Consider the following 27696-nt stretch of genomic DNA (forward strand, 5'->3'; position numbering starts at 1 on the left):
GAGGCACGATGCTAAAAGTGGCAATTAAATCGTTCTATCTAAAGAGCCGGCAAATTTTGAGACCAGATTGGGTGTGAAGCGACGTGACGGTTGATGACAAGCCACTTGTCCGTGAACTATTCTAATTGTGGCACAAGTTATTTACAAACACGCTATTAGACGAATATATGAGACCTTAAATAAACATAAAGTACAGCAAAATGTTGGCTTTTAAACTGGCACGATGTATAGGAGTGAAAAGTGCCAGTTAAATCTTTCTAGCGGAAGCATAAACATATATTCAGACCAGATTGGGTGTGAAGCGACGCGACGGTTGATGACAATCCTCTCATCCGTGAACTATTACCTACATCCAACTAATTTTAGTAATAGAGATTAACAAACACGTTTCTTTATACGAATATAAGTCTCTTTATACGAAAATGATGATGGCTTTTCTGGCACGATGCTAAAAGTGCCAGTTAAATCGTTCTATCTAAAGCGCCGGCAGATGTTGAGACCAGATTAGGTGTGAAGCGACGTGACGGTTGATGACAATCCACTCGTCCGTGAAATATTACCTACATCCAACTAATTTTAGTAACAGAGATTAACAAACATGTTTCTTTATACGAATATAAGTCTCTTTATACGAAAATGATGATGGCTTTTCTGGCACGATGATAAAAGTGCCAGTTAAATCGTTCTATCTAAAGCGCCGGCAGATGTTGAGACCAGATTAGGTGTGAAGCGACGTGACGGTTGATGACAAGCCACTTGTCCGTGAACTATTCTAATTATGGCACAAGTTATTTACAAACACCTTTTTCACAATGTACAAATACAAATAAAATCCTAAATATGCTACTTGCCACTTATCTGACGAATAAAGTCACGATTGCCGTTTCACAATCTTCAAATAAGCTTTACTGCTAGACAAAGTGCTAAGTTTTGCAGGAAGTTTTATCTGACAGTTAATTTATGTGTTAATTAGCTATCAAATACTTTACTTGGACATTGTGAAACAGGCCCTTAGTCTATTTCACAGCGTTGTAACATACAGATCATTATGAGAGACGGTACACCGCTTGTGCCCAACATTTTAACGCACGTGCACTTCGGCCTTTAAGCGTTATTACATGATACATCCACAAAACTCAATATCTACAGTTCATGGCCAAATCACTTCGTCTCAGTCTAAATTCAACAGCTGCGACGCACTTGAGCGCTAAGAGAACTATTATGACTATTAGTGCTCGATTTTCCTTAATTAAATATCTACTTGAGATTAAGAAGCTACGTCGAACGTATTAGGCTATATAATAGGCAGCTATTCATTTATACAGAAAACATATCAGGCGTATATAAGTGCTTCCCGTAAGGCCGTGAAATAACCAATTAGTAACGCTATTAACGTGTCGGTTAGAAAAAAATACTTTATTTTTAGATATTTTTGAGCTCCGATATATTATCTAACGACGACAGTTTTACATTGCTGGTTAAATCATAAATAAATTATATATATATAATATACGTCGATCATAACAGGTTTATATTTTTATACAAAGGAGTCCGTTTTATTTGTCCTAGTGTACTTATAATTAAAGTTTGAGGCAGTTCCAACTGTTCCAAGCAGTCTCGATTAGCCGATCATTTATCGAACGTTAAATTAAACGGCTCGGTTAACGTGGCCTAATTGTCGAAGGGTCCTATTCTGACGACTTTGTGTGTAATTTGCCCTGGCCCCGATTCGAACTTACACATTTCAAGCACATTCATCATCATCTTAAATAGCGATAGCCAACTGGACATTTTTTACACCCCTGAAAATCTATTTCTGACAGCATCCAGCCGGTACCTTGAGTCAATAGTGGCAAAAAGCTCCATTTAAACTGTAAATTGACATTTTATTATAATTTTCTGACATTTTGCTCAACATGGGTACACCCATGTTTTTTTATCTATTTTAATTTGTTTTCATTTCAATTGTAATTTATTTTATAGCTTATTAATGTATTGTAATTTAATTCCACTTAATTAAGTACCTATCTGTTAGACCTAAGTGTCACAACACTGATTAGCACTCTTAAACTGTGAGTGCTAATTGTACAATAAACAAATAAATAAATAAACATTGATGTGAATTTGATCTAATTTTGACTTCACTCAATTGGATGTATTGTAAAATAGGCCATCTCCATATATTTGAACTTGTAGGTAAAACGTACTATCTATTCCGTACGATTGTCGACGGGGTCCTATTCCGAACTCGACTCGGCCCGCCGCAAACCCTTTAAAAGTAGGGCCAACTTTCAACGTACACTCTTTTACACTTACTTCAACTTTTTACTTGAAGCCACTTTTGTTTTACGCTTTTTTCTTCTGTGACAGTGAATAAAGTCTCCATTTGTTTTTTGATTTTATTAATTTTCTTAAGTTAGGTGAAACATAAATGTAACAAAAGGCTTAATTTTATAAGTTGGGAAAAGAGTAACAAAACCTAAAAAAGCTAAAAAATAGAGGAAATGTAAAATCAATGTAGATATATTTTTAGTTACTGTAATGTATGCTACAAGCGTATATGAATGCATGACCATGTGTCGTTTCCAAGCAAAGGTCCTACTTTGTCGCTTGCCATAAGGACGCTTTGACAGGTTATTCGTACAAAGATACAAGCAAATCTCGTCCTTATGGTCAGCGACCAAGTGGGACCATTCACCAGACTTTGACACATATTATTATGATATTAATAGTCTAGAAAAGTAGTTCTATAAAACCCAAGTATAATAAAAGGAACTTCATCTATGACGCTGCGCTATACCAATTTAATAATGTACAGAAGGAGCGAACATCACACTATATAAATTAAATTAAAACAAAATGGCGACGGTGCCGTATTTTATATGCCTGTACAGTTTGCATCAATATTAGCGGATGAGGCAACGCGCTAAAGTATCTACCACCCTGCGGTGGCAGCATGGTTGGATTTTTATCGCTTATCACTATGCCTGTCACTTTCGCACTTACATTATAACGTGACATGCGATTAATAATGCCGCTGGATAACTTTTCACTTCCAGTTTGCATTTAAAAAGTATCTGCAACAGTACAACTGTTCTATATATAGACATATTTCTTTTAATTAAATGTTAGAGAATGGTAGAGTCAGACCAAGACAAGCTAGCAGCGATTTTGATAGCCCAGACGTTGCAAGTGTTAAGTAAAAAAAAACATAAAGTCAATACAGACAAAACAGAATAAATACAGACACACTAACCTAACGTAAATAAAATTAAACACAACAATAAAATGTAGCCTCCAGACACACGAAACGTGTTTACAGGCTATACCTAGCTACACAAAATATACTGCCACCAAACATAAGTAAGTATACAATTTTGCGCCTTATTCCGTTCTAATAAATCGGAGAATGTGTACATATTTGTGAACTTGGTGTTTATTTGGTCAGACACCGCGCCCGAGACATTACGGATGCGTTCCGGCGCGTTCACCTGCGATCGAGGTGAAGGTCGCACGAACTCAAACGCAATCGCGACGAAACGGAGCGCAAATGACCGTGGCCGCACCAAATACAGGCTGGGAATCTCGTTAGTGACGAAATAAAATCAGATATTGTCTATGGCATCTAATTTTTCCATACAAAATAACATGTGCCATAGATTATCTCAATGTATTCCATGACCAAAGAGATTCCAGTGCTTTTTTCTGATAATTTTAGCTCAAGTGTGCTGTGTGTATGTGTGTTGCTGGCCGTTTTTCGTATGATATAAAAAGAGAACTAATTAAATTATAGTCTGGTAAACCATTTTGACAGTAAAAAAGTTGGCACATTAGATAAATATACGCCCAAAAAATTTTTTGTCAGTATTTGCATTTCATTCATGGTATTCAAATGTTTTAAAATTTAGTATAATAAAATATACGACCACGTGTTTTCGACGTGCTTGAAAATAAATATGTTACCTAACTATACAATTATAATGTTAATGAATACCTACAATATGTTATATGGAAATATAAATGATCCTTGTATTTAAATATTTTAAATGAATTGGACATGATTTTAACATTTATTGACGCTGACCGTTTTTTGCGCGTGCGCGGCAATTTAAAAACAAAAAATTGTTAATTTATGGGTCCTTTTCTGTTGGTTATGCTTATTAACAATTATATAGTAACATTCTAAAGTACCTAGGTGTAAAAAAACACGTATTTTATCCAGTTCTTGATGTAAGGCATTTACTAAGAATAAACATTTTGGTAATGTAATAGATACTCAAAATATAATATGTTTCAATAATTCAAATCCAATTTTTAACTCAATACTCCAGTCACACCAGTCCTTCGTTTTAACCGGTTTTGGGCTCCGAGAAATATCATTCTTGGCTCTAAAAGAAGAAGATACCAACTACCGATATTTTTTAACGACATACAGCTTTTTTCTAAAAAGCGGTGTAAGAATGTGGACTTTACTGGATTTTTCATCGGTCGCTTTTAACATTAGAAGCAATAAAATTAATGAAAGTTTATGGTATCTATTAACCGGTAGAATATTACAACATATATCACATAAATTATCAGCCAAGCCCTTTCTATAAATATATAATTTATGCTGATTTAACGTGGAGATTAACAAAAAAATACTTACGTATTAATAATTACTGGCCACCTTATACTAAAAGGGATTCTGTTTAATAATCACACAATCTAAGTTAATCATCAGAACGATAGTTATTTAGTTTACTTGAATTGTGTAAATAAATAAATATAATTCTTATTTTAGCCATTGTAGTATAAGGTGGCCAGTAATTGGAGGGTGGCCAGTAATAGACGGTTTACCCTATTTTATATATACTTAGTTGGCCCTCGGAAATCAAATAAAAAACTTAGAACATTTATATATCTAGGGCATTTTTACCTACTTATTCGTAATTTGGCATTTATACAAAAATGAAGAGTTAAACTATACGGCCCGATTCGAGCTTTAAGATCTTTGACGTATCTTAAACTTCGAATCGGGCCGATAGTCAGCACATCCAATTTAAAGCTTAGATATAATATAAGGTCCATACAAGTGTGTGACGTGTTCATAAATTTCCCACTAAACGCAAGTAGCAAATATAAGAACTCGCCCAAACACTAATCAATGTGTAAACATGCCCCAATGTGAACGCCAGCCACACTCACCCTTATTGACCTTAGTGGTAAAAATGTATTCAGTTTGCTGACGTGTGGTGATTTGGGTGCCAATATCTTTTATATATTTGTAATACGCAGGACCCTTCTAGAATAAGCGTAAATTTTGTATAATTTTTCTTGTCACAAACCCCCAAATAAAGAAGGGAAAATGGAAGAAGGGAAAAACTGTAGCTCATTTTCAGCGGAAAATGGATGTTGTTTAATTGTTGTTATTTAATCTTTATTTCCGTCAACATGCCATTAAACAGGGGCGATAACGGTCTCGAAATCCACCCCAATTAGCCTTATCCACCCTAAATCGAGCCCCGACTCCTCTATCCATAAAACGTTCGTAGTTTTAGCTCCTGGCTTAATTTACTTTTTATGATTATTTTACTACTGTTAGTGTCAAATAAACTAAATAAGTAACCAATAACAGCACATAATAGCAATAGTACATTACGATACAAGTGCGAAAAATAGGAAATTCAAAACGAGTGGCGATAAATCAAAACACGACCGAAGGGAGTGTTTTAAATCGACATGAGTTGCGAATTACCTATTCGCACATGTATCGTACAACGTTTTACAGTACATATGACCCTTTAAATGTTTGACACAGTAACGCAATATGCTAATTTGCGCACTAGTGCGGTAAAGTAGCACCAAATGTACTGTAAAAACACTTATATCGTGCAGAGAAGTAAGTAGGTATCTATATGAGTCATATTTACTTTCGTGAGCCTGTGCTAAGCAGCAATACGATTTAATAAAATATGCAGTATTCTTTCTGATTGCGCTATGATTAATAGAGCAGCTATTATTATTCACAGCTATTTTTAAACTTTGAATCTCCTTCTGCCTTTCCGAGCCTGAACAAAGGTACCAATTAAGCTCCATAATCGCTAGCACCCTTATAATTAATACTGCAGAAATTAAACTCCTGCAATAACTCTTAGCGGAAGAAAAATGTCGCAACTTATATTGATTTCACTGTCGCTTACTACTATTTAGTTCTAACGTCGGAATAAGTGTACAGAGTACACAAAAAATACACAATCGTAGCTTTGTGCTCTACCGAACATTAATTAAGAAGAAAAGGATTTGAAATTTTAGAACGGTTGTATCTCGACACGCTGATAATGAACTTTACTCCCGAAGTAATAGAGTTCAAGATTGGTAGTGTGTGAGTATTGAACAGGCGAGTATTGTTCGCGCGAGCACATTTGTGGCTTTCGGAAAGATTGGCATTGGAGCCAACACATTTTTTAAACTTTTTTGCTTCGTAAGTATAATCAATATTACCGATACGGCTTTAATTATAGCAATTCATTAACTAGGTAGACGTTTAATCAACAATAAAAAGATTTGGTTTTGTACTTTTTCATTTCCCATGCTCTGAAATGAAAGTGGGTCACTGATGTTCTATATGATGTGCGCAGAAAGTTATACGATTCTGCTCTATTATAGCATTTTACTTTCCAAGTACGTTTTTTTCTTTTTTTTCGATAAGCAATTCAAACTTTGTTTTATGTATTTATTGTACAATCTCCATTCTGATATTTAACTCCCCATAGTCCCCATTCCATAAATAAAGATACGTTTCCCAAAAATCTTAATTAAAGTTACCCTCAGGAAATACTATAAAAATGTATAAGTACTTAGTCATGTTTTTTTGTAAATACACATGTATTTTACTTGCCTCGTATTCGAAATGAAAAGTAGAATGTTTAACTCGGGTGAAAGGCACCATTTCAGTCTCGGACTATGAGCACTCTCACTGCGTACGAGCGCCAATCTACACGACTGAAATAAGTGCCTTTCATCCCTCGGTTAACAATCTACTATCGTTCAATAACATTGCCACCATAGGTGGTTTTATAGAAATAATTTTAGACGTAAATTTGTTATTTCCGTTCATGAAATCAAAGGAAACGTATGCTAATGGAGCTATAAATATCTACATTTCTCACTTTAATATTGCGGCAGTAAACTTCACAATATTAGATCCGAAAATATATTTTTGTCCTTTAACAACCGTAAATACGCGAATGACGTTTCCACGCATATTTATGAATGGTATTTACACCTACTTATTTACCTACGCTACGCTACGAAACCTTTTTGACGCCAATGACGGATATATCCGCACCGTAGGTCCAACGCCGAAGACGGATTAATCCGTCACAGATCACAGAGCAACATAAACCTACGTACATATGCATATCAATTTCAGTATTGACACAACGGTGACGTGGCGTCCGAGTGACAGCTTTTGTGTTTGACACGGCGTCGAAAAGGTTTAAGTTTTTACAAGAAAATAAATATTTCATTATACTTGCTCGAAAGAGATATTATTTCATGCAGGTGTAAAGGACAAATTCCTATATTGTTATGGATTGTGAAAAAAAAAGCTAAACCTCCCTAGGGAGCTACAGCTTTTTTATTTTATTCTGTCATTAATTCATACGAACCATGTAGGTTTACTTTTGAAATACGGACGTTTCTTATTTAATACTTTTGTTTATGTTTGAAAAGCTTTAATTTCATTAATTTAATAGCTGATTAAATTTTTTTTACACAATTTTCAATCGTGGCTGAATGCCAGATAGGTCTGTGCCTTCGATGCCTAACCTGTCAAATAATGACAATATGGCGGACGAATGTTTGAAATGTAACCGTATTTAAGAATTATTTAGCTTATAATTTAGTTTTTTCTTCGCAAGTGTGATGTAAAAGATTGTGTGTAACTCCGGGGATAACGATATAGCAAACTTGGGTTTTTAATTCCCTCCACCCTGCGGCTGTCGGGAATTATCTACGATATTTCTAACGTCAAAGTGACATTGGTTGCCCGAATCGAGCTGCTTTTGTCAATTATACGACATACAAGCGATATCTAAATGAGAACTTATCTAAACCAGAACTTATCGTTACCTTATCTCATTCTTCGAATCGGGACGATAAACTCAAAAACCCTCCCCAACTCATTGTACAACAAAGATACACCCGACCATAAATTTAAGCTTCGACCTAAAACTTTAGCTATCTAACACTAAATAACAGTGAAAATTTAAATGTAGCCTGGACGCTAGGTCGTCAGGGCGGTCATTACAGGGCGGAAATAGGCACTTTTACCCTCGTTAGCGCCTGCCGAGCGCTATCATACGGAGTATGACACACTGGGCCTACGGCGTTTTGGTTTTATTTTTATCTTTGTCGTGATTCTGGAATTCTAAATAACTGTCGAAAAAAAATATAGGGAGCGTAGCATACATGAGTCTCCTATTTATTGTCCTTCTCCCACATTCTAGCTTAGTTTAGTTATGTTTAATTTTATTGTGTTTCTCTTTCTTGTTTTTCTCTCTGGTTGCCCTGAAAACCAGCGCCATGGCTAAGGGTCTTAGTCATCGGCATATACTGAGCGGCTTCCATTTTGGTGTAAGACTTTTCTAGAATAAGATTATTACAGGTTAAGTTTCATTGTACACCAAATAAACTACATATTTTTATTTCTATTAGCGATAATTGTAAATGTCACATATTTTTATGTTTTAGGCCATAAATAAAAGACCTCACACTCGTGTGATGTTTTCTCTCTTTCCGCTCGTTTCATAAATTCACACTCACAATTTCATATTTTAATGCCTTTCTTTATGTAGCAGTGACATAAACTACTACTGTAAAACTATTAGAGAATCTTACGTCGGCTACGCGGGCAGAGGTGCAAAGGGACTTCACAAGCTCGCGCCACCTTTTCCTATCTTCAGCGACCCTTCTGGCCTCGCTCCAGCTCAAAAATTACGTAGTTGATAAAAATTAAATCTTAGTTGACTACCACTAAGATAATTCTATATCAAAACGCAATAGCGACAATTGACATTGTGTTACTTGACTGGTGACAAGACTGATATTTGAATGAATGTGTTTTCTATCAATAACAGCGCCCGTCATCATTATTACTCAGTAGGCGGTCGATGTTAGCTATCATTTGGTGTTGAGTGACTGTCGCAGGAAGTCATATCAATAGCAGGGACCGGACCCGCTTACCCTAACCCGTTCAAAAACCCGGGTTATTGTAAAGCTGTGTTCCAAAAACCGCTTCATTTCGGTAAGCTTTTGATTGGCTTACCGGTTAAGAAACTAATCCTTTTATTTGAATTAATTCAGGTTAGCGCTTACCGATATTAAAAACCCGGGAAAGGGTTACCGCTTCAAGCGCTGATTAAATACGAACAAGCTGTTTTAACTTTTACGTGAACTGCATATGGTCTATTAACGTAGCGCCCGACGCGAAACACGGCGGTTCCATTCCCTACGTGCACGTGCGAGTGCGCGGCGCGGCGCGGCGGCAGTCGGTATTTGTCAAAGGCTTTGTAATTTGCCGACCTAATATTGCTAATTCAAACAAAAGTGTACGTTAAGTCAAGTAGCGCACAACGTAGATTTCAAAACACATGCTAAAGTTTAAGGCAAATTACCTAATATGGTAAGGCGTTGCATTGATTTTGGTATATTTTTGTTTAGTACCTATTACTCCTATTATAGTCACTTTCTTTATCGTTAGCTGTCTGTGCACATCTCCTAATAATTTTATCGAGTTCGGGCTCATTTTAAAGGTCTTGACGAGTTCTTTACGATACACATAGTGGAGAGGGTCTGATGGTGGAATCGGAAGGTGTCGATGGAACTCCTCGATAACTACTAATAATGCTATCGAGTTAGGGCTCATTTTAAAGGTCTTGACGAGTTCTTTACGATACACATGGGGGAGAGGTTCTGATGGTGGAATCGGAAGGTGTAGATGGAACTCATCGATAACTACTAGTAATGCTATCGAGTTTGGGCTCATTTTAAATATCTTGACGAGTTCTTTACGATACACATGGTGGCGAGGGTCTGATGGTGGAATCGGAAGGTGTCAGTGGAACTCATCGATAACTACTAGTAATGCTATCGAGTTTGGGCTCATTTTAAAGGTCTTGACGAGTTCTTTACGATACACATGGTGGCGAGGGTCTGCTGGTGGAATCGGAAGGTGTTGATGGAACTCATCGATAACTACTAGTAATGCTATCGAGTTTGGGCTCATTTTAAATATCTTGACGAGTTCTTTACGATACACATGGTGGCGAGGGTCTGATGGTGGAATCGGAAGGTGTTGATGGAACTCATCGATAACTACAAGTAATGCTATCGAGTTTGGGCTCATTTTAAAGGTCTTCGTGAGTTCTTTACGATACACATGGTGGCGAGGGTCTTATGGTGGAATCGGAAGGTGTTGATGGAACTCATCGATAACTACTAGTAATGCTATTGAGTTTGGGCTCATTTAAAATGTCTTGAAGAGTTCTTTACGATACACATGGTGACTAAGTTCTGATAGTGAAATCGGAAGTTGTCAATGGAACTCATCGATGACTTCCCATAATGTTATCGAGTTTTAGCTCATTTTAAATGTCATGACGAGTTCTTTACGATACACATGGTTGAGGTTCATCATTTTTGAAAACCACATTCCCTAAAACCTATAAAATGACATCCATGACAACTTTTATGACAAGTTGCATGGCCGCCATCTTGGATTCCAAAATAGTCATGACTTTCGAAATCCACACTCCCTAAAACCTATAAAACGACATCCATGACGACTTTTATGACAAATTGCATGGTCGCCATCTTGGATTCCAAAATAGTCATGATTTTCGAAATCCGCACTCCGTAAAACCTATACAACGACATCCATGACTATTTTTCTGACATATTTCATGGTCGGCATCATGAATTCCAAAATAATCATCTTTTTCAAAATCCGCACTCTCTAAAACCTATAAAACGACATCCCTGATGACTTTTTTAAATAGTACGTGGCCGACATCTTGGAATTCCAAAATAGTCATCATTTTCAAAACCCGCACTCCCTAAAACCTATAAAACGATATCCATGACGACTATTATGACAAAAAATAAGGCCGCCATCTTGGATTCCAAAATAGTCATGATTTTCGAAATCCGCACTCCCTAAAACCTAAAAAATTACTTCCATGATGACTTTTATGACAAATTGCATGGCCGCCATCTTGGACTTCGAAATGGTCATCATTTTCGAAATCCGCACTCCCTAAAACGTATAAAACGACATCCATGACGACTTTTATGACAAATTGCATGGCCGCCATCTTGGATTCCAAAATAGTCATGATTTTCGAAATCCGCACTCCCTAAAACCTATAAAACGACATCCATGACGATTTTTATGACGTAGTACATGGTCACCATCTTGGACTCCATTCATGACGACTTTTATGACAAATTGCATGGCCGCCATCTTGGATTCCAAAATAGTCATGATTTTCAAAATCTGCAGTCCCTAAAACTTATATAACGACATCCATGACGATTTTTATGACATTGTACATGGTCACCATCTTGGACTCCAAAATGGTCATGTTTTTCGGAATCTGCACTCCCTAAAACGTATGAAACGACATCCATGACGACTTTTATGACAAATTGCATGGCCACCATCTTGGACTCCAAAATGGTCATCATTTTCAAAATCCGCACTCCCTAAAACGTATAAAACGACATCCATGACGACTTTTATGAAAAATTGCATGGCTGCCATCTTGGATTCCAAAATAGTCATGATTTTCGAAATCCGCACTCCCTAAAACCTATAAAACGACATCCATGATGATTTTTATGACATAGTACATGGTCACAATCTTGGACTCCATCCATGACGACTTTTATGACAAGTTGCATGGCCGCCATCTTGGATTCCAAAATAGTCATGACTTTCGAAATCCACACTCCCTAAAACCTATAAAACGACATCCATGACGACTTTTATGACAAATTGCATGGTCGCCATCTTGGATTCCAAAATAGTCATGATTTTCGAAATCCGCACTCCGTAAAACCTATACAACGACATCCATGACTATTTTTCTGACATATTTCATGGTCGGCATCATGAATTCCAAAATGATCAAATTTTTCAAAATCCGCACTCTCTAAAACCTATAAAACGACATCCATGATGACTTTTATTAAATAGTACGTGGCCGTCATCTTGGAATTCCAAAATAGTCATCATTTTCAAAACCCGCACTCCCTAAAACCTATAAAACGATATCCATGACGACTATTATGACAAAAAATATGGCCGCCATCTTGGATTCCAAAATAGTCATGATTTTCGAAATCCGCACTCCCTAAAACCTAAAAAATGACTTCCATGATGACTTTTATGACAAAATGTGTGGCCGCCACCTTTGATTTCAAAATGGTCATCATTTTCGAAATCCGCACTCCCTAAAACATATTAAACGATATCTATGACGACTTTTATGACATTGTACATGGTCACCATCTTGGACTCCAAAATGGTAATCTTTTTCGAAATCTGCACTTCCTAAAACGTATAAAACTACATCCATGACAACTTTTATGACAAATTGCATGGCCGCCATCTTGGATTCCAAAATAGTCATGATTTTCGAAATCCGCATTCCCTAAAACCTATAAAACGACATCAATAAAGACTTTTATGACAAATTGCATGGCCGCCATCTTGGACTTCGAAATGGTCATCATTTTCGAAATCCGCACTCCCTAAAACGTATAAAACGACATCCATGACGACTTTTATGACAAATTGCATGGCCGCCATCTTGGATTCCAAAATAGTCATGATTTTCGAAATCCGCACTCCCTAAAACCTATAAAACGACATTCATGACGATTTTTATGACGTAGTACATGGTCACCATCTTGGACTCCATTCATGACGACTTTTATGACAAATTGCATGGCCGCCATCTTGGATTCCAAAATAGTCATGATTTTCAAAATCTGCACTCCCTAAAACTTATATAACGACATCCATGACGATTTTTATGACATTGTACATGGTCACCATCTTGGACTCCAAAATGGTCATGTTTTTCGGAATCTGCACTCCCTAAAACGTATGAAACGACATCCATGACGACTTTTATGACAAATTGCATGGCCACCATCTTGGATTCAAACTTCGTCGATTCGAAATTCATGGCAACATTCTGACAAGACGGAGGAAAGATATTGCTATGCACCTACCTAAAACGTACACAACTTTTGCTAGTAGACAGTATAACAAACGTTCATCTCACTTATATAATACCTTAAACAAAGCACTAGATATATATCCAATGCTGCAATATGATGTAAAAAATATAATAACAAAGTGGTTGGAAGACAAAAATTACGATCAGGTAGAAGAATTATTAGGATATGTAGCCTAGCCAGATTACACAAACATACACACACACATGGGCACACACACACACACTCATACACACACACACACACACACACATACTCATATTAATAATTAAGGAACTTAGCTTTAAGAATAGAATTGTATAATACTGACTGTACTTAGCTATGGAAGAGCGGTGCCTCCTAGCACAGGTTATTTTGTAAATAACTTACAAGGAGACACCAGCCATTGTAACATTTGTCATGGTTTTTGAAAGAAATAAACAATTTTGATTTGATTTTTTTGATTTTTTTGGATTCCAAAATAGTCATGATTTTCGAAATCCGCACCCCCTAAAACCTATAAAACGACATCCATGAAGACTTTTATGACAAATTGCATGACCGCCATCTTGGATTCCAAAATAGTCATCATTTTCGAAATCCGCACTCCCTAAAACGTATAAAACGACATCCATGACGACTTTTATGAAAAATTGCATGGCTGCCATCTTGGATTGCAAAATAGTCATGATTTTCGAAATCCGCACTCCCTAAAACCTATAAAACGACATCCATGATGATTTTTATGACATAGTACCTGGTCACCATCTTGGACTCCATCCATGACGACTTTTATGACAAATTGCATGGCCGCCATCTTGGATTCCAAAATAGTCATGATTTTCGAAATCTGCACTCCCTAAAACCTATATAACGACATCCATGACGATTTTTATGACATAGTACATGGTCACCATCTTGGAGTCCAAAATGGTCATCTTTTTCTAAATCTGCACTCCCATAAACCTAAAAACCGATTTACATGACGACTTTTATGACTTACTGCATGGCCGCCATCTTGGATTCCAAAATCGTCATCATTTTCGAAATCGGAACTCCCTAAAACCTAAAAATGATGATTTTTATGACAGTGTGTGGCCGCCATCTTACTAAAACCGGATACAAATAAGCATCTATATAGTAAGTCAACATTAACGTAAAGTACTTTTACGTCGGTAGTTACAATATAACTATCGAATCAATTACGTAATGCCCATCTGTGCCGCAGCGGTGGAGGAAAGGCGCGGGAGAGGGGTAAGGCTTACCCTAAACCGAAAGGTTACCGGTTAGTACACGCAAAACACAAACCGAATCAGCTCCTGTAAGCGGTAACCACTTGTTACGATTAGGTTAATCTGAATAATACGGGTTAATCATTATTGTTGGGTAACCGGTTGAACGGGTTACCCAAACGATTAGCTTATCATATGAAGGGGTTACCCATTCGAACGGGTAAGCCAAATGAACGGGTTTTCCGGTCCCTGATCAATAGTCAATATACAATAGCGACACGCTTTATAAGCACCACAGGTGACCAGAGGGCTGGCCAGTATTTCGCTCTGCGTATACATTGCCACTGAACGTGGCAATGCGGCCAGCCTTCAGGACAGTCTTCCCATCGGTAAAGATTTGAACGATTTGGATAAGTTTTAACAAAAAAGTAATGGCTGAGTTCCCTCAAATAATATTGCGCAGTTTTAAAAGCAATTTTCAGATTTTTAGCTAATATGCGCATAAATAGTTACAATTCTTAAAAGTGCGGTTTAGACTTATGTTCATGATTTTTTTTCTATTAATCGGAAATCAAAAATATAGGTATCGAATCGATGAATTACCTAAAAAAAAATCGATCGTCCACTTCTAAACATTTTCCATTCTCCATGATTATATTATGCTAAAGCGATCGACATCATAATTAAAGTGATTTGTCAAGATTTAGTTAGTCAAACCTTTTCTCCCGAAATGGATTTTCATCGAAAAAATACCGTTATTTCGGTAGGATTGCAAAGCTAATTCCCTCTTAAGATTGCTAATAAAAAATTTTGGCCACCGTATTGTTATCTAAAAAACCGGTACGGTTTTTCAAAAACTCCGCTCTTTGAACCTACGGTACCTTGAGCGTTTTATACATGTTTAATTCATCATCATCATCATCATCATATCAGCCTTTCATCGCCCACTGCATAGGCCTCTCCTCCAGTACGCCACTTATCCCGGTCCTGAGCTCATCCAGAAGTGACCAGCAATCTTTCGAATGTCGTCCACCCAACGAGCCAACGGACGCCCTGCACTCCTTTCGTTTGAAAGCGGCCACCATTCCGTTAACATTTAGGGGCCACCTGTCATCACTCTGCCTAGCAACATGTCCTGCCCAGCTCCATTTTAATTTGGTAATGACGTAACTCAACACACTTCAACTACAACGAATATATTTCCCAATCTTTATACAGAAAGTAGATTTATCGTAAAAGTCATACGGTTGCGAATCCTCTTATTTGGTTCATTAAGTGAAATGTTACAAGGAAAACCATATATTATAGTAACTTAATACGCTGGGATAGGTTCCAATTTATCGAACTTGTTCCAATGATTAGGTCTTAGTACGCTTAACTTTTGGGAATTGAAGGGACATTTTGGTAATTATGTTTTAGTACTGAACTATGTTAGGTACAGTCATGGTAATAAATATCGACACGGACAAAGACGACAATGTGCCAAAAATATGTACACACTACTTTAACGTATAGGCAATAAGGTCGTGTATACATATTTTTGGCACTGTCCGTGTCAATATTTACTTGTTTATTATTTACCTTGACTGTACTTTTGTAGCCGACTTCAAAATATCAAAACTAAATTCTGAATAAAAGTTTGATTTTAATATATTTCACGTTTTTTCTTAACAGAAAAAAAACCTTATCGATATTTAAAACACGCTGCTCAATCCTATGTACCTTACTTGTAATATTATTAACTTAATACCTAATTCCTAAAGGTTATATGGAAAAAATCCCTTTTTAGCGATAGGACTGCATGTTGCATTCATAATACCTAGTTAGTTATACAGGATGTAAATTTTGTCACCTGCATTTATTTTTCACGATTTCGGGGCTGTCCCATAGTAAAAGTTGGACCAATTGTAAGTTTCTGTTTGGTCCAATGGTTGACTGGTAGAGAATGTCTTAAGGCATTAAGTCCGCCATTTGTACTTTTTTGTATTGTGCAATAAAGGTTAAATAAATAAAAGTTGCTCAGTATTAATTATATATTTACCCCGTAAATTATTATAGGTGGCTAAATTTACACCCTGTGTTTTTCTTTTATAATTCTTTTGTAATTTTAAATGTAAAATGTGCAAAATTTACTTACTTACTTAATAATTTATAAAATAAGGTAGACAATAAAAAGGATAAACGCTTTGCATACGGTTGAATTTTTTTATTTTATTTAGTGGCGTACTCTTGTGTTGGAGGCCAAGACTTATTTTGGGTCATCATTTTGGGTAAGTAGTTTTTTTTATTATATCTCCAAAGGACTAAGCAAAATGAAGCCACATAAAACTATGTCAACATACAACTGTCGACACTTGTAGCGAAGTGATAACATTCGGACCCCAACTCACCCTCGGTCCTTGACCCCAAAAGTTTCAAACTTCGGTACCTACGGCGATACGAGTCGCGTTCTCGTTGCTTGACGACAAACGTCTAACGATTTTTAAATTTTTAGGGTTCCGTGGCAAAATTTAAGTCTTAATTATATAGTTACGTCATCATAAAAGTGCACATTTAAATTTAACCATAACCAAAACCATATAAATTTAATTATGGCCAAAGTCAAAGACTGAAAATGTTACGAAACATAACTGGGCGTTTTAAAGTATATATAAAATTTGTCCGTCCCTAAATTATAAGAAAATGATATATAACTTACCTTAGTTGCTAAGATCAGGAAGAAATATAGCATAGATCCTGGGGAGCCGGCCCTTTATTCATAGCGCGCAATCTTACATACAGGCTGCCTGCGGCGCCCTTAGCGACGGAAGTTCGGCCGAAGCCCGACATTCAAAAGCGCGCTTTGCGGGCTGTGACACTGTACACCGTGCAAAGCTGGATAATTCCACGAGACTGTAACGTCAGTTACAGAAAGAATTGGTAACTGACGTTACAGTCTCGTGGAATTACCCAGCCGCGTTTCCTTACAAACACAGCGCCCCTACTCTGCGAAGGGCAACCTGTAGATTCACCCGAATTATCGATGCAACGGGAACAACACAGCTGGAAATAAAGTTAAGGCAAGCTGATACGCCATCAGGATCTTACCTCACACCGTGGGAATTTCAAACAAGTTTAATCTTAGATCCAAAGACTTGAGCATCAGATATTGGTGGCAATTTAATAAAACTATAGAGTTCCATCCCTAATAGATGATGTGGCGTCTTAGCTTTTATTTCGGAATCATAAATATTCATTCAAGCGGCACGGCCGTCGACAACCTAAGTACGCTTACAATTTTTTTTACATATTTCACAATCTATTTAGTACATTTATATGGTAAAAAGGTTCCAAATTCCAAAACAAACCAACTGTTTCTGGGTCTCAGGAAGATAAATAAAATACATGATCATTACAACTCGGGAATCCAGAATTCCATATCGGCGATGGCGGGATAACCTTTTTGAGATACTGGCCAGATCCAGGACCAGGGCAAAAGGAAGAGAGGCCTTTGACCAGCAGTGGGAGGTACAATAAGCTAGTAATAATATTGTATATACTTAATTATAAATTCAGCTTACCCCTCTTACCCTCCCAATTTCCCCATAAATTAAGGAATGATTTGTTCACAGTGTGGCTACAACTGTTCCAAATTTTAGGTAAGTATCTACGCCAAACGGTCTCCGAGGCATTAAACCTATTTGCAAGACCCTAGTGATCCCATAAGTGGTCCGTCAACAAAGTTTTGTGCGGAGCACTAAAAATTAAACAAATTAAAATATAACGAAACATACCTATATAAATCTAAAAATGCCCCTGCGGCGTGATACAGGATATGCTGGCAGTATTTCTTCGCTGGATTATAATTATGTTTCGCGAGGAATCTGCCAAGCTTTTCAGTCTTCTGTGACGTCTCTGAGAACTCTTTTTGAGCAGAATATGATCATTAAAAAATGTATCAAACGAGTGGTCTAAATGTGTGACGCAAATAATAAATAATAAATGACTTTTCCCGAACAAAATATCATTAAACCCTATTTTGAAAATGTATATTAATAAATAGAAAACTGCCGAACTGATTAATAAATAGAAGGTTCGCAATGAATATGTACGCGGCTCGTTCAAGGTAGCGCCTATTACCGAAAAACTCAAAGAGAGTAGAATGAGGTGGTATGGTCACGTTTTGCGAAGGGACGAAAACTACACAGTGAGGAAGGCTATGAACATCCCAAGCAACCCCAAAGGAAGAGGCAGAAGACCAGCAACCTGGTGGTCCTATGTCGAAAGAGAGATGAGGACACAAAACTTGACCACGCGGACAACCCAGGATAGACTGTCCTGGCGCCGACGTACGAGGAGGCCTGACCCCAGCTGAACTGGGAAATGGGCTGGACAAAGAAGAAAGAGAAATAGAAAACTGCCAAGGTTCCTTTCATCAGCAGAAGCAGCTTTATTAAAATTTTATCACGAACGTCGGATACATCAGTCAAGCAAGTTAAGATATATATTAGGTTATTTATATCTGGAACTTGCTTCTAATAGGGATTATGTCAACGTGGTCTGGTTTGAAATTAATTTAAGGTGTTCGTTGTTAATACACGTTTTCTATATATGCTTGAATATTACACCAAGGATTAAACCTCATGCAATTACAGCATTGCATGCATTGTGAAGGCTTTAAAGATTGTGTAATGTGTAACCATTTGTTGCGATCTTAAGCTTTACATAAAAATTGACAGCTTATCTAAAAAAAATATACAAAAAATTTCATAGCTACAGTGCAGTACTATTCGCTTGGCAACTTTGAATATAAAATTCTATGCATGGGGAGTCACTTTTCTCTGGATCAAATATGAATCTTATATTTTACTCTAAACTAATTATACGGTTTAACTCACGTATACGTAGACACTAAAAGTGTTGGGTGACCCACACCCACCACCATGCCCGCCTAAGACCTCCCCCAACCGGTTATCTCAGAGCGCGCTCAACGCGCGACGCCGCGTGCAGCAGTACGCGACGCGCAGCCATCATGAACGCTGTTAGTGATCCGCTTAAAAATGGAGACTAGCTCTCCGAAAAATGTCGCGCAAATGACTTAAAATACGTGAGGTTTAACTTAATGTTTATATGACTAACATTTCTTAAATTCCTTTCGAATTTAATAAACCTTACACCTCATCAAATATACGATCCACGTTTATTTATAAATAGAACCTGATTTGAAGACCTCCTTAGTTTATATTTAGGGTACTAAAAGGGTTCTTTAAGCACAAAGTCCGGCATTATCGTCAAAGTAGACCCTTTCCTTAAGGTGAGCACTTTTATATGCCTATCAAAGCTTACGAGCACAATAAAACACGATTGTTTTCCATTAACGTGGATGCCACTGAGTTTTTTTGGGTTGAAAAAAGAATACTGATTTTGAATTTTGATATTGAGTGGCATTGGGCTGGCAAGTTTGGACATTCAATATATGATCATTGTCAAGAGGGCATTGTTATTATCATGTATAGAATGACAGTTCAGTTTAGTATGAAAAATTTTGTTCCAATGAAATTCCGCAATATGGCGCGTGATCATATATTACTGGTCAGGTTTTACTTTGGTAAATTTCAACCTATCTTGAAGAAACAAGCGTTCTTAATATACTTATAGATATTTACATAGGCAATATAACTATTTAATCTTCTTTATTTTTTCTAAAAGTAGAAGTAGAATGCGTGGATCCAATAGGATGGACAGTGACAAAAGTAGATCAAAAATGATACGGCGGAACAACCCGGGAACCGTTTTATGAACGAATGTAAACTGTATTATAAGCGGAAGCGAGATATACATATACAACGTAGGCTATAAAAAGAGTAAAACATATCGTAAATACCTTCTTTTGTGCTGCATAGTAAAAAGTATTAAGATAATCACCTGAAACAAACAAAGAAAACTGTTATTATTTTGTCAACACGTCATAATCGCTCGCAGAACATTTCCTGACAGTTAAGAAAAATACATAAACTTATTTTTGGATATTTATCACGCAGAATCGTTAGCGTTACTGACCTGAGCGTTCCTGATTGTCACGTCTTAGTAAATTTTTCATATGCATGACGCATCGGAAAATGCATACAATTATTTTACTTTTTTAGTACTATTCGGACTGTAAATGCTAACGACAATGAGCCTGAATGAATAAATATTTAGCAAAAAATTCGTTTTTGGTACAAGCTTTTATCGCTGACTATACTTTTCTTAGCATAGGCAACTAATACTCATCGAGATAAACCCCAAACACAATTAGGTTGCGTTGTTTCATCACAGAGTTTCTAGGGCCACCTCCAGTCTTCATCATCAGATCATCTAAATGGTACCATAATATTGCATTGTCACCCGACTTACATATGTATGCAGGAAGTGGTTCAAATTTTAGCTTCCAAAATTGTACCCACACACACATACTAACGGGGCAAGTTAAATAAAAGCTTATAAAAAGGGGCATACCATGAGAATGTCGCTTGCGTAACGCCTTTCTAGTAATACTTCTAAAAATGTTCAGAAAGCTATATTAGGTCTGGTCATATTTCATGACTTAGCTAACAAATAGTCACTATATTCTCGAGCTTTACAGATCAGCGGTAGCATCATGGTTCCATTTTTATCACTTGTCACTATGCCCGTCACTTTCACGCTTACATATTTGTTAGAACGTGACAGGCATGGTTGAGATAGCTGCCATACAAGGCACAAGCGCAGTTATATCTACAAAAAAATATTGGAAATCGCTCCCCAATAGACCAGAATATGCTAAGTGGAATAGCATGTTCCTTACATAAATACATCATTTCCCAACAGTCCCCTCGTCACTCCTCGAACAAATAAATGTTGCCAGGGCGCGACAACCGTCCTTTAATTAAAAGTAAATCGTTTTTATTTCCTGCAGTACATTTTTGTTAAGTGAATGAGGATGTTTTGGATTTTCGAGAATTTAAACTAATTCATTAAACAAACTTTAATTTTATTTTTTTGTTACTTAACTATTTTTAAAAGGGTATTACTAACACCCCGCTGTCCATCCGTGCATCCGTCTTCCGTCTGTACGTCTGTCACCAGGCTGTATCTCATGAACCGTGATAGGTAGACAATTGAAATTTTCACAGATGATGCAGAAATACATCATCTGTGAAAATTGCCACTATAACAACAAATACTAAAAAAGTACGGAACCCTCGGTGGGCGAGTCAGACTAGCACCGTACGGTTTTTATAAGTTTTTTTTTTCCTTTACTTCAATAGAATTAGACCAAGCTAAGTTGGCAGCGATTTTGATAGCGCAGCCTGTGTAGTGTTAAGTAAACGTCAGAATTTGATACACGTTTAAAATAACACTTGCGCTGTCTGGGCTATCAAAATCGCTGCCAACTTATCTTGGTCTGACTCTACCAATTAAAATCAAGCAAAGCTCTGTTAAGTTTTTGCCTTTTTCTAACAAACACAAATCTCAATTTACTGGATAAGGACAACCGATTATCAACGACGTATTAGATATAGATATAACAGACGTTTAAGAATAACGCCAAAAATGATTTTAAAAAAAGTGTGCTCTTACTTACATATATGAGTAGATTTCAGTACATATATCTGACATAATCTGGTAAAAGTATTCCTGTTTGATGTGTAATTACTGTAATTTGCAATTTTTACTAAATTATATTTATAAAGTTTTATCAAATATAGACTCAAATGTAATGAATCCCGCGAGCTCCATCCTAAATTATCTTCATTATAAACTTCGTAATTTAGAACATTCTTACCTAATAGCTCTCAAACATTCATAAAGAGTGTAGTATAATTCAAAAGTTTTCCATAATCGTTTTTACATATTCATCAAAATGTCCGTGCGTTTCAGACGATGTCTAAGGGAATTTGAATAACAAATGGTGACATCTGCATGTTTCTAGCGAGATTTCACGGTTCCCTTCCATAGTCTGTGGAAAGAAGTGTTATTGTTTTTTATACCACGACTATAGCTCTAACGTCGAATGATGGGCCTTATGACAGTTCATTTTTCTATGGAGTAGCTGTCATGTAAAATGTTTGTAGACATTTGGAAGTTTAGCACATTGATTTATTTAGAAATGTAACATTCCCGTAATAAGAAAAAAACTAATTGTGTAAACCGTGTAAGAATGTCATATAATATTTTTTTATTTCATTTTTTTATTGAGCCCAACCAAAAGACTTGAAGGAACTGTCATAGGGACCATTATTCGACGCGAGTTACGATGCGAGTTTTTCTTGTCCTTTTGCCCTAGTCGTTTAAAAACTAATTACTTATTTTTTTTTAATTGAGCCCAACCAAAAATACTGCGACTCTCATAGGGACCATTATTCGACGCGAGTTACGATGCGACTTTGCTTTGTGCTTTTGCCCTAGTCGTTTAAAACTTTTCCCTAGGCGTTTAAAAACTAATTATTTAATTTTTTTTATTGAGCCCAACCAAAAATACTTGAAGGAACTGTCATAGGGACCATTATTCGACGCGAGTTACGATGCGAGTTTTTCTTGTCCTTTTGCCCTAAACGTTTAAAACGAATTACTTTTTTTTTTATTGAGCCCAACCAAAAATACTATGACTCTCATGGGGACCATTATTCGACGCGAGTTACGATGCGACTTTGCTTTGTGCTTTTGCCCTAGTCGTTTAAAATGTTGCCCTAGGCGTTTAAAAACTAATTTATTCATTTTTTATTTATTGAGCCCAACCACAAATACTTGAAGGAACTGTCATAGGGACCATTATTCGACGCGAGTTACGATGCGACTTTTTCTTGTCATTTTGCCCTAGTCGTTTAAAACGAAATTGCTTAATTTTTTTCAACTGAGCCTAACCAAAAATACTGTGACTCTCATAGGGACCATTATTCGACCCGAGCTACGATGCGACTTTGCTTTGTCCTTTTGCCCTAGTCGTTTAAATTGTTTAACGCGATTCACTTTCTTTGGGATCGAATTTAAAAATGAGTGGAGCGGAGCTCTAACATATTATATAACATAGGTATGTTCCAAATATAAAGGTTATACTTCGACCTTCGACTATTTAGGCTGTGCGTTGTCTGTCAGTATCTATACAACGGAACTGGGGGTCTAGTCAAATGACAATGATCAATAGAAAACGGAAATCGAATGTAAAATTATGTACTTATTGAAAAGATCATCTGACTTCTCGTTGCATCTTGACATCTTGGCTAAGCCCCCTGTTATACAAAGATAGTAAATACCTAGCTAACAACAATTGTCAACTACCTAAATGTAAATAAGTGCGAAAAAATCGGACATTGTGAAATACAGAGGGTGAAGATGTGCCTTATGCAGATTACTTTAACTGCGTGACGCCCCGGAATAATTTTCTGTATAAAATATTTCTGTAAACAATAAAAGGAAACGCGAAAATATGAGTTCCAAAAATAAAAGTAATTCTGATCGAGCGAAAACAAGATTAAATTCTCTTTTACGGAATCGTTATCTTTAAGATCCGTCCATTTTAGATAAGTATCAGGTTTACTGAGGATATAACCATTGACCAATACAAGTAATACAACGCCATTTCCGTGATGGTATATTTTGTATGATCGTTTGCCTAGTCGAGTCTAATAACCAAAGGTATTTAACCAATAATTTTAATCATACGAATACTCGCAACTGAGGACGAGTCAGTCACCGGTGTAACGTCAGTGGTCGCCAACCTATCGCCTCTCAAGAACGAACAGCAAGTATGTATTGCGATACAAGTACGTGTGCGCCCGTGAAGTACAGAACACAGGCAAGGCGACGATATTTAAAACATGTTTTAAAATTGCTAATTACATACCAAAAACTACCTACGTAATTCAGTCGGGTTATTGTTGCCCGCGCCAAGTATTGGTGGGGAAGAACAAAACGCTTACCTTTTTAACGTAACTCTTAGCATTGTAGTGTAGTAGTAGTAGGCAAACATGAAATGTGAGACTATGACAAGGTTAAACGATAATAGCGCTTTTTCTGTTACTCCTATTGGAAGTTCCATAAGACCATCCCCTTTGAACTTGGTATTAATCTCTATGGTAGGTAAACTTGCTTTTATACTCTGGCAAGCCAACATTGTCGTTAGAAAGACGCACATAATTCAAAATTTGTATGGGTAATCGATCCTTCGCGCCTACATTTTTCTAATTTTGCAAACTACTGACAAAGCTGGCATGCCAGAATATAGTTAAATAATCGATGATTTTAATCACACGAATGCTCGGAACTGAGGCCCAGAGTCAATACCCGTATTACGTCAGTGGTCGCCAACCGAACGCCTCTCGAATAACAATGACGCTAGCTTGTGAATGATAATTACATTTCACGCATTAACAACTCGATACCTGAACGAAATAATTTAGTAAGTCCATTAGTTGCTATTCATAATTTTAAAACAGACGTGAATTTCTAAAACCTTTTGTAAAAGAATACATTATCTTTCAATGTTTAGCTGTCTAATATTTATCATAAATATGCTGTAGACTCTCTCTCAGTCGATTCTCGATAATAGAACACTTTATGAGAATGGATAGTCAAATTTTCAGTTCTTTTACCTTCAATAAAGATTGTAACTTAGAAAGATACAGACTATAAGTTATTTTCATAAGTTTCAAGTTAACTGCTTCCATCTTTGCATTATACGTCCTTACTTCATGGCGTGTAACTTTCTCATACTCTTCTCACCGCCATTTCTTTTATTTCTTTTACTTAGATTTATATCAATATATTAAGGGTTTTTGATTATATGACACATATTGCATATTCTAGAACTTTTGTAACTTAACTGCAAAAACGGCTAAGCATGTATTCAGCTGCAGAGCTGTTGATAGGAACTCGAGTCTTTTGAGTCTCGAGAACTCGAATTATCTCTGCGCGAAGTCCCGAGTCAAGTCCTGTATTGAGTCTTTTGTTAAGTGCGACTCAAAAGGACTCTAGCCTGTCTAGCCTCCTAATAAAGACTTCGTCAACAATTTTATAGGTTTATCTAAAAAACAGTAAATAAAATTGGCGTCATTGTATGATTGTATATCTACCTCGCGAATTTTACACGACGACAATTTTTTTGGGGGAAAAAATGGAGGGTTTTTTGAAAAGGGCACAAGTCTCTTCATGAGATTCGGGCCTCTAGCAAGTGAAGAGAACTCGAGTTTCGACTTAATTATAAAGAGCTTGATAAACTAAATCGAGTCTTAAAGCAGAGCATTAAATGGACTCGAGTCTTACCAACATTACTGTACCTGACCCCCTATATTATTTCTTTCTTTCTGACTGTAGCTTCTTCTATAATAATTGTTAAAAATGTCTCCTTTGTACGTAATTTATAAAGTAGTCTAAGCATAATCTACGAGCAAAATAAAGAACCTGGAATCAACTTCCATATATTATACTCGTACTTGCTACCCTTTCCAAACGACGGAGCGATTCTCTAGACGCCTATGAATTTTCCTCGTATAATAGATTAGATCCGTTGGCAGATAATATAGGGGTAATACTAACAACGCTTAGAACATTTTTCATTCAAATAGCATTTGCGTCTAAGATATTTTTCTGTTGCTTAGTTGGATTAGAAGGTTTATTTTTAAACCGTCTTGGCACATCATGTTGAAATATTAAATAGCAAATAAATGAAAAAAAAAAAAGTCAAAAATATTTTTATCTTTCGTGTTGCAACAATTCTACATAACTTGACAACAGAATTAATTGCACCTTGAATAACCAAAAACTTAGCCTTTTAATGTTTATATTTGTTGTCGTTTTTGCAGTTTTTTTAAATCTAATTCTGGCGTTGCGATAGATATACCCGTGGACCTCGACGAACCTAGTGAGATGAACTTGACGCTTTTGATATTGCTTGATGGTTGCTGACGCTTGCTGCTTATGCTTTAAGCACATTAAAAATCATGTTGACATTAAATTATGTGTTTTTTTATTATCTATTAAGCAAACCACAACAAATCCATTTAGGCATTTAGGGACACTTGCAGGTTCCAGGGTTAGCCAACTAACTCGGAGTGAATCGTTTTTTAAGCATACAGTATAGTTTAACCCAGTATTAACGGTTAACTCCAAGTTAGTTGGTTAACCCTGCGGCGATATCATGGTCGCGTTTTTATAGCTTGTCACCATGCCTGTCACAGTCTAACAAGTATGTAAGTGCGAAAGTGACGCGTGACACTACAGGCGATAAAAACGCGACCATGCTACCGGCGCTGGAACCCGCAAGCGGCCCTTATTCATTTATCAATACGCAATTTTCGTCTCATACAATTACAACTACGCCATTAAGATTCGAGTTGTAGAAGGCAAAGGTATCTGGAAGTTTCGAGTCAATCGACTCGAAACTTACGATGATACGATGTTTGTTCGCTCATTAAAAGTATTAATACTTAGCCATGTTTTAACAGACTTTTACAACAATGGTTAATAATTATCATTTTCCTCTAACCTTTCTGTTTGGCAAGCGTGGTCGAGGTCCCGTTTACGCCATCGCCGAGATGAGACGGTAAATTGCTCGTTTATCTACTGCGACACTGCAAAATTAACCGTTGGTAAGAATGTGACGCCATTCTATTAAGCGTTGATGGAGTCGGATCATATCATGTATGTATTTTGTTGATCTACCCCTTATACTCACTTTTAAGAGGTTTTGTCGAGTTTTGTACTATGTTCTGCCATATCACGCACGTCCAAGCGAAGACGATTTTTTTTTTCAATATTTTATTAATTAATTTGTAATCTTTTCTCCACTACAGGCCGCACTGCTCAATTAACAGATTCTCTTGAAATTTTATAAGTTGCTTCGATAACAATATAGCTTTTTTTTGTAGATTCGGTTTTTGAAGTTTTTGTATAATGCCTTATATTATACAAAAACTTCAAAAACCGATTTTAATTCAAATAAATTTATTTTTAATATTTACAATAAACAATAAAGCAGACTCAATAACTGCAAGATTTCTGGCGCGCTAGAACCGTATTTTAAATTCCTTTTCAGAGCGCTCCTTATCCAGCGGCCGGAGACGTCACAATGGCGTCCTGAAAGCGTTAATTGCAGACCGTGCCAACTATAGATCCATAACTATAACTGTTTTTGGGGTCGGTCTTCGGTTGACGCCGGTCGCTGCGTCAAGTTATAATATATCCTATATAAAAGAAA

General features: G+C 36.7%; 1 protein-coding gene and 1 long non-coding RNA gene across 2 annotated transcripts in view; both read right to left on the reverse strand.

Annotated features, from left to right (window-relative positions):
* LOC133520104 (polypyrimidine tract-binding protein 2) overlaps positions 1-27696 on the reverse strand; it is a 673469-nt gene that overhangs the window by 596004 nt on the left and 49769 nt on the right. The window lies entirely within an intron of this gene.
* On the reverse strand, positions 10227-12160 carry LOC133520096 (uncharacterized). Its single transcript, XR_009799699.1, has 2 exons — positions 12114-12160; positions 10227-10895 (listed from the first exon to the last, which is right to left on the reverse strand). It is a non-coding gene; the product is annotated as an uncharacterized LOC133520096 (long non-coding RNA).

This window comes from Cydia pomonella, chromosome 7, assembly GCF_033807575.1.
Source record: "Cydia pomonella isolate Wapato2018A chromosome 7, ilCydPomo1, whole genome shotgun sequence".
NCBI classification, from domain to species: domain Eukaryota; kingdom Metazoa; phylum Arthropoda; class Insecta; order Lepidoptera; family Tortricidae; genus Cydia; species Cydia pomonella.